At 44.3% G+C, this 9998-nt stretch overlaps 1 pseudogene; it reads right to left on the bottom strand.

Annotated features, from left to right (window-relative positions):
• Positions 1 to 2943: 2943 nt before the first annotated feature.
• On the bottom strand, positions 2944 to 4500 carry LOC120521948 (annotated as a pseudogene).
• Between the last annotated feature and the right edge of the window lie 5498 nt (positions 4501 to 9998).

Here is a 9998-nt window from a genome sequence, read left to right as displayed (position 1 = left end):
AGGCTCTGATGCATTTTAACAGTGACTTTTATTAGACACAAAATGAGCCAACAGCCTTTATACTAAGAGGATGGAAAGCACTACACATTATTAAACCAGACACCCACTGAAGGCCAGCATAACGTATCTGAAATAAATCAAAAGAAATATTTGTGAAGCACGTGAGGCTATAGAAAGCATAAGCACAAGTAAAATATGTACAGTGATGATTTAATCCCAAACTGGTCTAGCAGGCCCTCCAGCACTTGGCATGATCAGAGACTGACCACATTTGGTTGTCTTACTTTAAATCTAAAGTGAACTGTGAAATGCAATATATAATGGAATAAGTAGTTCTACAAAGTGGATGAAGGAATGGAAGGATTAAAAACATACTGGAGCACAGATGGGCGCTTTTGTCCCACTCCAGTTCTGACCCCATAACCCTCAACTGGATTAGATGTGTTTAAGGACGATACGCTCATGCGTTTAATTTATACAGCAAGCAAAAACAGAAACACAAAGTGGTGAAAGGCACAGATCACAAAGCACAAAATGCAATATTGCTTTCAAATTGGCAAATTGCTAATAGGTGAGCTAACAAAGGGCTCTGGATGCTTCACTCATCAAATTATTAAATAGGGGTCAGGATGAGAGTGGATGGAGGATCAGTGATCTTCTCTGCAATGGAATCAGAAGGAACTTCCAATATATCATTGATAGTTCATCAGTATGCACACACTGAGGTGAGGGAATGTTCATTTTAGGCCAGTGCTTCCCAAACTCGGTCCTGGGGACCCCCTGTGGCTGCAGGTTTTTGTTCCAACCAGCTTCATAATCAGTGACAACACTTGATAACACCAATCTTATTTAATTAGCTACATTCAGAAAAGCCCAGCAGCATGATTGTTTTACATTTACAGTATAAGACATTTAGAAATATTTCTGCTTTTGCTGTAGATTTAAATGCTTAACTCACTTTTGCTGATTTCATTATAAAGTGCTCACAAAAAGTAAAGGAACACTTTTTAATCCGAGTATAGCATCAACTCCGTGAAACATCTGGGCTATTGATCTGGTCAGTGAAGTACCAGAGGGGCTTGTTAATCAGTTTCAGCTGCTTTGGTGCACTAGAGGGGCAACAATGAGACAAAAACAGGAAAGAATGGTTTAACAGGTGGAGTCAGCTGACATTTTTCCCTCCTCATCTGTTTTTTCACTAGTTTTGCATTTGGCTACAGTCAGTGTCACCACTGGTAGCGCGAGGCGATCCCTGGACCCTACAGAGCTGGCACAGGTAGTCCAACTTCTCCAGGATGGCACATCGATACGTGCCATTGCCAGAAGGTTTGCTGTGTCTCCCAGCACAGTCTCAAGGGCATGGAAGAGATTCTAGTGATGGACAGTTACTCTAGGAGAGCTGGACAGGGCCATAGAAGGTCCTTAACCCATCAGCAGGACTGACCAGTATCTGCTTCTTGGGGCAAGGAGGAACAGGATGAGCACTGCCAGAGCCTACTACATGACCTCCTGAGGGCCCAACGTCCTCTAGTGGGCACTGTGCTCACTGCCCAGCACCGTGAACCTCGATTGGCATTTACCATGGAATACCAGAATTGGCAGGTCCACCATTGGTGCCCTGTGCTTTTGACAGATGAGAGTAGGTTTACCATGAACACACGTGACGGATGTGAAAGGGTCTGTAGAAGCCATGGAGAACGTTATGCTGCCTATGAAATAGTTCAGCATGACCGGTTTGGTGGTGGGTCAGTGATGGTCTGGGGAGGCATATCCATGGAGGGCCTCTACAGGCTAGAGAACGGCACCTTGACTGCCATTAGATATCAGGATGAAACCCTTGGACTCACTGACAGATCCTATGCTGGTGCAGTGGGTCCTGGGTTCCTCCTGGTGCACAACAATGCCCAGCCTCATGTGGCGAGAGTATGCAGGCAGATTCTGGAGGATGAAGGAATTGATACCATTGACTGGCCCCCACGCTCCCTCGCCTGACCTCAATCCAATAGAACACCTCTGGGTGTGACTTTATGTTTCAATCCATCCGCCAGGCTGCACCTCAGACTGTCCAGGAGCTCAGTGATGCCCTGGTCCAGATCTGGGAGGATATCCCAAGACACCATCCGTCATCTCATTAGGACATTGTCAGGCATGGATACAAGCACGTGGGAGCATATAAACTACTGAGTACGATTTGGAGTTGCTGCAGTTAAATTTTGGCAAAATGGACGAGCCTGTGTGCCGCATCATTTTGTTCCCTTTGATTTTCGGGGTGTCTTTGAATTCAGCCCTCCGTAGGCTGATCATTTTCATTTCCATCAAAGGATGTGGCATCCTTTCATTCCTAACACATTACCATACCAGTCCATAGCAGTAGAGACAGCCAGCAGGATTTTTTCCCTTAAAGCGTTCCTTTAATTTTTTGAGCAGTTTATTTTGCTCTTTCTCTGTGCAGTTTTCCCCCTTTGTTGCATCTTATTAATGACAATTAAAAATGAGCAGAGCAGATCCCCAAGCAAACAATGCTGAATAATCAAAGACTGCAACTATATTAGCGTCAGACCCACTAATTAGTGAATAATGGATCAATTAAACCATTAGAACACCTAGAAAAGTAGAATAAAATCAAGATGAAAACTATTGTTAAAAAGAAAAAAAAATACATTATTCCCATATAACTGCTTGGTACATTTTAATATATATTTTTTTACCAAACTCAGTTTTCTAATTTCAATATTTTTCCCAAAACATAGAATTTGTGCAATAACAGTTCATTGGGAGTTAGCCTGGGAGTCTAATTAAAAACAGAAGCTGGTTGGAACAAAAACTTGCAGCCACAGTGGGACCCCAGGACCGAGTTTGGGAAGCACTGATTTAGGCCAAGCCTTTGCTAGTCTTCCTTACAGATACTTATTTCTGAAGTGTCTCAGAAAGCCGAAAAAACTACTAAAATGGACCCCTCCTGTATGATAGGCCATATCGCTGGCTGACGCTTATCGTCTTTATGGCATTCATCCTAGACGTCGCCTGCTTTAATAAAAAGTTGGCTCCGTGGTCAATGAAAGCTCCCAGATTCTGATACTCTCCGATGTAGAGGATGTAGGTCCATATGAAGAGGGTGATAACAACAATCCCAATGAAGAAGTTACATAACTGAGCCAGCAGTGACACCCCCAATAAACCAGATAAACTGGACAGCAAATAGAGCACCGTGACAAGGACAAAGAGGACTGCTGGCGTGGTGAAGGTGCTGAAGATGTTCTTCCCTTGGTTGTGCTTCAGAAAGTTCTCATACAGTTCTGCTAGCTGATGCTCAAGCTGGTTCTGGTAGCGCAGGCTGAAGTCTCTGCCCCCCATCTTTTTAATGAAATGGAAGTGCTCCATCGACTTCTGCACAAACTGGATGTGCACTTCTTCTAGAATCTGAGGAGACACGTAGGGATGATCCCCTCCACACATCTGCACCATGGATTTGTAGTAAAGATCTTTGGCAGAGGCCACTGCAGCCAAATTGTTGGCCTCTGCTGTGGCCTGAAGCATGGATTTTGGGTGTGGCAAGTCCTCGCCTTGGTATATTTTGATGTAGGCTTTAAAATATTCTAACAAACCTTGGCACGTAACTTTAGAACCATTGATTTCTTTCTCAATCAGATTTTCCGGCTTCAGCAGCAAAGGCACCAGGATCTTCAGCTGATTTTTAAACTCCTCTGCAATGTCACAAAGCTGTCCCCGGAAATGCTGGCTGGTGGCCACCTTCAGGCCAGGATGTGGTAAAAGGAAACAGCTGACAGTGGAGAAGCAGGAGTGTATATGCTTGCGCACGTTTTGGATTTCTTCGTGCTGTTGCTCCTTGACCTTGAGCCGTGTTTCTAGGAATTGCATGCCGCCTCTTAAGCCGTAGTCGTATTCGTGCGGGCAGCTCCAGTCTCGCACTAGAAACATAAGAGACTGGAACGCCTGACGTAGCACTCATCCATGGCAAGGCGCCCATACTCTGTGAACAGTTGTAGCTGCTGAAGGGCATTCTCTTGAATGTTTTGTGAAAGGTTATATATCTGAATGGAGCTGGTCATGGTGCTGAGAGCAAATATGGTGGCATAGTCTTTAACAGTTGAATGGCTATCAAAGGCCCCTTGAGTGTCCATCAGCACCACAGCTATCTTTTTACCACCAGGTTTTTTCACAACAAAGACCTCGCCCAGATCTGAATGCGTTGGTGTCAGGCTCAGAACCTCCCCGCCAGGAGAATCCAGTGAGGGGTTCGTCTTCACTTCCAAGCCACAGATCGGCTTCTTTATCTCGAGACATGTAGCGTAACATAAAATCAAGTAAGAAGGACTTGCCCTTTCTCAGAGCCCCTGCTATAGAGACTACAGCCACGTCCAGGTCTCGGATGCCATTCTGCAGCAGCACCCTCTCCAGGGCCTCAGTATCTAGCTCAAACGTGTGGTCTTCTTTATGCAAGTACACAATCTGGACTGGCTTAGGAGGGCCATCTGCCATTTCTGCCTGCTAGCACCGTGTTTCCACCCTGAAGCTGCTGGTATGTGTGTCTGATGCCACAGAAGAGGAAATCATATGCAGGTTGACGGGTTGTAGCATCTGCACTTATAATTATGGGTGGGTCCCTGCTGTCATATCTCATGAGAAATGAGACTTAGAAAAGTAGATCCTCCCACACAGAAAAGAAAGGGTGGAGAAATGTGAGGGAAATGATGAGGGATTTGTCAGATTCAATTCAAGGAATCACCCGGCGATGGTGGTTAATATGAAACATGCTACATAAAATAAAATGAGCTGATTGACTAAAACAATACAGAACATCTTATCTCTGTCATTCATGAAAAGCTGCAAGTGTCACACGGGATGGACAGCCATCCCGATCGGATATATTTGAAGCACCTTCTCTGACCAGGATAAACAAGAAGGTCAGGAAAGGACTGTCTCTGGGAGGTGTTTATTTCCCTCAGGATGCTAGATGGCAACAGAGAATGCTGGGAATTGTAGTCCGGTTGCACAGCCCTGCTGGTGTGCCGCAAGAGGGCGTTGCAGGGAGATACACTCCCTGTTATTTTGGATTTCCATATGATCTGAATGTGCTTCCAATGGAAAAAACCTTGGCACTGGAAGTACTCCTGGGCCCTCAATAAAAAGGGACAGCACTGCTATGTCTAGGTGAGTTGGAGCTGGGAGGAAGGAACGCAACACTTGAGTGAGAGTGAGAGCAGGAGAATGAAGAGGAAACAACTTGTTTATTTGGCTGTACAAAGGTGTTTTGCATAATAAACACCCTTTATTTGAACCCGAGACTGTTTTGTGTGTTCATGATTGGGGTTTGGCACTCTGTGGCGCCCCCTAGCTTTCACAAGGCGTATTAGTTATATCCATCATAGCTCTTCATACTTTTTTCAAAGTGGATGTGACTCAGTTGAAACAAGTCATTTTAGCTCTTGTGAGGCTTGGAAACATCCATTCATCCAGTTGTTGAACCCAGGTCATGAGGAATAAGAACAATAAACATTTTAAAACTTTACAAACGTACAAACTCATGAATATAGCTTTGTACTCTGTGCGTGTGTGTGTGTGTGTGTGTGTATATCAAGAACTCTTTGAATGACAGTTACAGGACATGTTGTGCTGGTGTGACCAATTCAAAGAACCTAATTCCTGCTTAGGAATGTGCTATTAATTAAGTGAAAAGTCACGATGAGATGCCTCCTAGTCAAGACAACATGATGGACACTAGTGGAGTATATGATTTCTCATAATTCTCCACTATGTTGACTTAGAAGACTTTAAAGACAAACACATGGCCATCTATCCACTTTTTTTTTTTGCTTTATACAATTTCTTGTATTAGGAATTCGTTATTTTCAGGGTCAGAGCACAGGGTCAGCTTTTGAACAGCACCCATGGAGCTATTACAGGTTAAGGGCCTTGCTCAAGAGACCAGCAGAGTAGGATCCCTGTATAATGGGAATATTAACCAGCAGCCTTCCAGATACCAGCACACCCACAGACCCCATCAGGGCTGTGCAACTGTGCATTCCCGGCACTCCCTGCTGGATCATCTAGCATCCTGGGGGGAATAAAGATCCACCAGAGACGGTCCTTTTCTGTCCTTCTTCCCTTTTATCCCGGTCAAGGAAGGTACTTTAAATATATCCATCCCGTGTGGTCCTGGGCTTACAGCCTTCATGAATGACTGAGATAAGACTTTCTGTATTGTTTTGGTCAATCATCCCATTTTATTTTATATAGCATGCTTCATATTAACCAACTTTGTGGGTAACCAAAGAAAATCAAAGTAGGCCTGGAAGTAAAGCAGGAACCAAGTCCGCAGAGACACCAGCCCATTCCATGATGTGATGCAAATATCGCACATTGACTGACACCAGGCAGGTTAACAGTGGCAGTAGTCACACGTGTGTGCTTAGTGAACAGCTTAAGGGCTTTAGTGATTGCATTTCCCTGCCGAGACATGAGGGGGCAATGTACAATAACAATCTCTTTTCTCCTTTCCCTTCTGTAAAAAGGAAGACTGATGTACAGTGGTGTGAAAAACTATTTGCCCCCTTCCTGATTTCTTATTCTTTTGCATGTTTGTCACACAAAATGTTTCTGGTCATCAAACACATTTAACCATTAGTCAAATATAACACAAGTAAACACAAAATGCAGTTTTTAAATGATGGTTTTTATTATTTAGGGAGAAAAATCCAAACCTACATGGCCCTGTGTGAAAAAGTAATTGCCCCTAAACCTAACAACTGGTTGGGCCACCCTTAGCAGCAATAACTGCAATCAAGCGTTTGCGATAACTTGCAATGAGTCTTTTACAGCCTGGAGGAATTTTGGCCCACTCATCTTTGCAGAATTGTTGTAATTCAGCTTTATTTGAGGGTTTTCTAGCATGAACCGCCTTTTTAAGGTCATGCCATAGCATCTCAATTGGATTCAGGTCAGGACTTTGACTAGGCCACTCCAAAGTCTTCATTTTGTTTTTCTTCAGCCATTCAGAGGTGGATTTGCTGGTGTGTTTTGGGTCATTGTCCTGTTGCAGCACCCAAGATCGCCTTCAGCTTGAATTGCAACAGATGGCCGGACATTCTCCTTCAGGATTTTTTGGTAGACAGTAGAATTCATGGTTCCATCTATCACAGCAAGCCTTCCAGGTCCTGAAGCAGCAAAACAACCCCAGACCATCACACTACCGCCACCATATTTTACTGTTGGTATGATGTTAGTAGTATAATGTCAGGCTGCTTCTGTCAAAATTTAATCCGAGTTTGATTGATGAGATTAAACCACGCCCCTTTTAATCGAAGACCGGAAGTCCGCCCCCACCCACCATCTGTTGTTAGTTGACCTTGATGACCTTTCAGGAAGTCCCCTCCCCACACCCCCGGATGTTTTGTTGACCTTGGATGACCTTGATCCGGGCCCCTGTTGATTAATGACAGGAAGTCCCCTCCCCCAACCACCGTTGTTTGTTGACCTTTAGCCCAGCCATCTGTTTTCCCAGGAAGCTGTCAAGGGCAATTTGATGGATGCCCCCACCCTCCTTGAACCCCACCACCCCGCCCCTGCTTGGCCACCTGCATTGCCCCATCGCACTAGGGCAAGTTCAGACATGCCCAAGGGCTGCCTAGGCCCCCCTTGAACCCATCACCACCCCCACCACTTCCCAGCCCCCCACCCCTCTTCCAAAGACAGGTTCAGGCATGCTGCAGCCGGTCCCTGGACAAGTTCAGGCATGTTCCTATCCATACCCAGACTGAATGGCCTGCCTAAGCCTCACTGCAGCACATGATGTCTGGTCCCCTTCTTCCTGGGACATACACATACAGGCTCCGTTCGACCGATCTAACTTGTCGCCGTTCCTGCCAATATTGCTTTAGGTAAGAATCCCTGTATCTATGTAACAATTATTTTAAAAATATCTATCTATCTAATCGTTGCTATATCATTTGTAAACTCCCTTGTATTTTATCTAAGACAAAACAGCCTTTTCCTTCCCATCTCCGTGAAAATCCTTTCACAGACAGGCTCTGAGTTTAAAAGCATTCAGCAGCGCACAGAAAGACAAGCAGTCTAGCTTTTAGTAGCCCCGCAGGCGTGTGCTTGTAGTTCAAAGCACGTTGAAATACAAGCTGCCCGGCACCCTCTGCGCAGCCTGGCTTTTAGCAGTCCCTGCGCGCATCCGCGAGCTGGTCATTCCCAAAGCACACAGAAAGGATCTTTCTCTCTGTTCACACTGAGTCCGGAGCGCAGTTAGAGCCGTCAGTGCATGCCATATGGGTGGAGCTGTGTGTAAGTTCACCTCCTCCCTGACAGCTCCGCGCTGATTCAGTCCAGGCGCGCGCAGGCTTGTCAACAGCTGAGCGTAAGCCCCCGTTCTTCCATTCCCAAGACGCATGGGTCTTAAAAAGTTAAAGGCTTTCATGATAACGTGTAAAACGTGATAACTAGTTCGCTATAAGTCCTTTAAAATCACACAGTTAAATAAGATGCAGCAGTTCCCTTTAAAGCACATTGGAGACGTCTAAATGCTAAATGAATTAATATATTTATAATTTGTATTAAAATCGATCTAAAACCAACCCTTTTTCTACCCCTGTTAATCCTCCCCTCATGAAGAAAGGCGTTTAGTTTTTTCTAAAAGTTTGAATGCCTTAATCAGAGCGGATATCTCGGGCTGTGGTCTTTGGGGAATCGGTGGCACTTCCGCATCATAAACGGCCTGAGCCGCTGATGACCTTTAACCTCGGAGCAAAACAGAATGCGTCTGTTTAATCAAATCTACCAGTTACAACGGAATCTATTAATCAAATTCGGATAACCCTTAACTTTGTGACCGGATCAAAATTTTTGCAAAGGTGAAAAGGTCTTGCGGAGATACGTACAGATGTTTAAACAAATCTATTAACCAAATTCCTGACTTTTTTAGCGTCCGCCGAAAGTGGTGCCTAGACACCGGACAAAGGCCATTATACGGATGTCCGATTAAAATGATTGGGGCACATTCCAAAACACCCAGCTTTTTGGGTCTATAAAAGTGTTCAGACTGGTCCATTACTCAGCAGGCCGTTAATACTGAAAGAGGACACCGAATCTCGTCGGAAACATCAAGGATCACGGTATGGCATATTTTTGATTATTATATGCGCCAAACAAGTATGTTTTTAGAAAACGGATGGATGAACCCTTATATTTTATTCTTACTATGAATAATTTCCAAGTTTATTCTCAAGTGCGTGCGTGCGTGCGACTCGTGTAGACGCATGAGCGCGTATAATATAAGATGTAGCATTTATATCCATCTATCTGCGTGTACGACGATTAATGTACAAATTCATAGGACTGAAGCAAACAATATTAGCTTTTTCATACCGAAAAGGGCTTTACAATCAAGTAGTTTTGTCTCGGCGTCTGAAAATTCAAACAGAGCCTCTTCTCTGAGAATACTCAGGCATGGTTTAAAAGCGCAGGCCGGTTGTGTATCAGCGCTGGCGTAGTAAGAGGTCAGTATTCTGAACTACGTACAGAAGGGTCCCGTTTGTGAAATGCGTACTCTTTCGAATCGGGCTTACTGTAGCAGGGGAATGTCTGCACCAGGGTCCGCATGTTTTAAAAGTCTGGGATATCGAAACATTTTAACTTTATAAACTCTCATTTGTTACAACCGGTTGGAGACAGCCTCCAATGATGAACGGGATCCAGGAGCATATATCGAAGCGAATGCTTAATAGACATAAGGCAACTGTGTTTTCATTCATTTCGCTAAATGAAAAGTAATTATTTTAATACGGAATAGTAGCCCCACAAAGGCCGGGTGATTTTAGACGTGCGAGTAATATAATTAAGTTATTTTTAAAAGTAATCCCACACTGCACAAGAGACAGATTCCACGTGTGTTTTAGGATTTGCTGCGGTCAGTGATGATTTTAATTTTTCCTTAGCTTATTTCTATAACATAGGAGCCTTTTGACAAAGGAAAA

This window comes from Polypterus senegalus, unplaced genomic scaffold (genome assembly GCF_016835505.1).
Source record: "Polypterus senegalus isolate Bchr_013 unplaced genomic scaffold, ASM1683550v1 scaffold_2860, whole genome shotgun sequence".
Taxonomy (NCBI): domain Eukaryota; kingdom Metazoa; phylum Chordata; class Cladistia; order Polypteriformes; family Polypteridae; genus Polypterus; species Polypterus senegalus.
The sequence above is the reverse complement of the archived record's forward strand: the minus strand, read 5'-3'. Positions and strand labels throughout refer to the sequence as shown.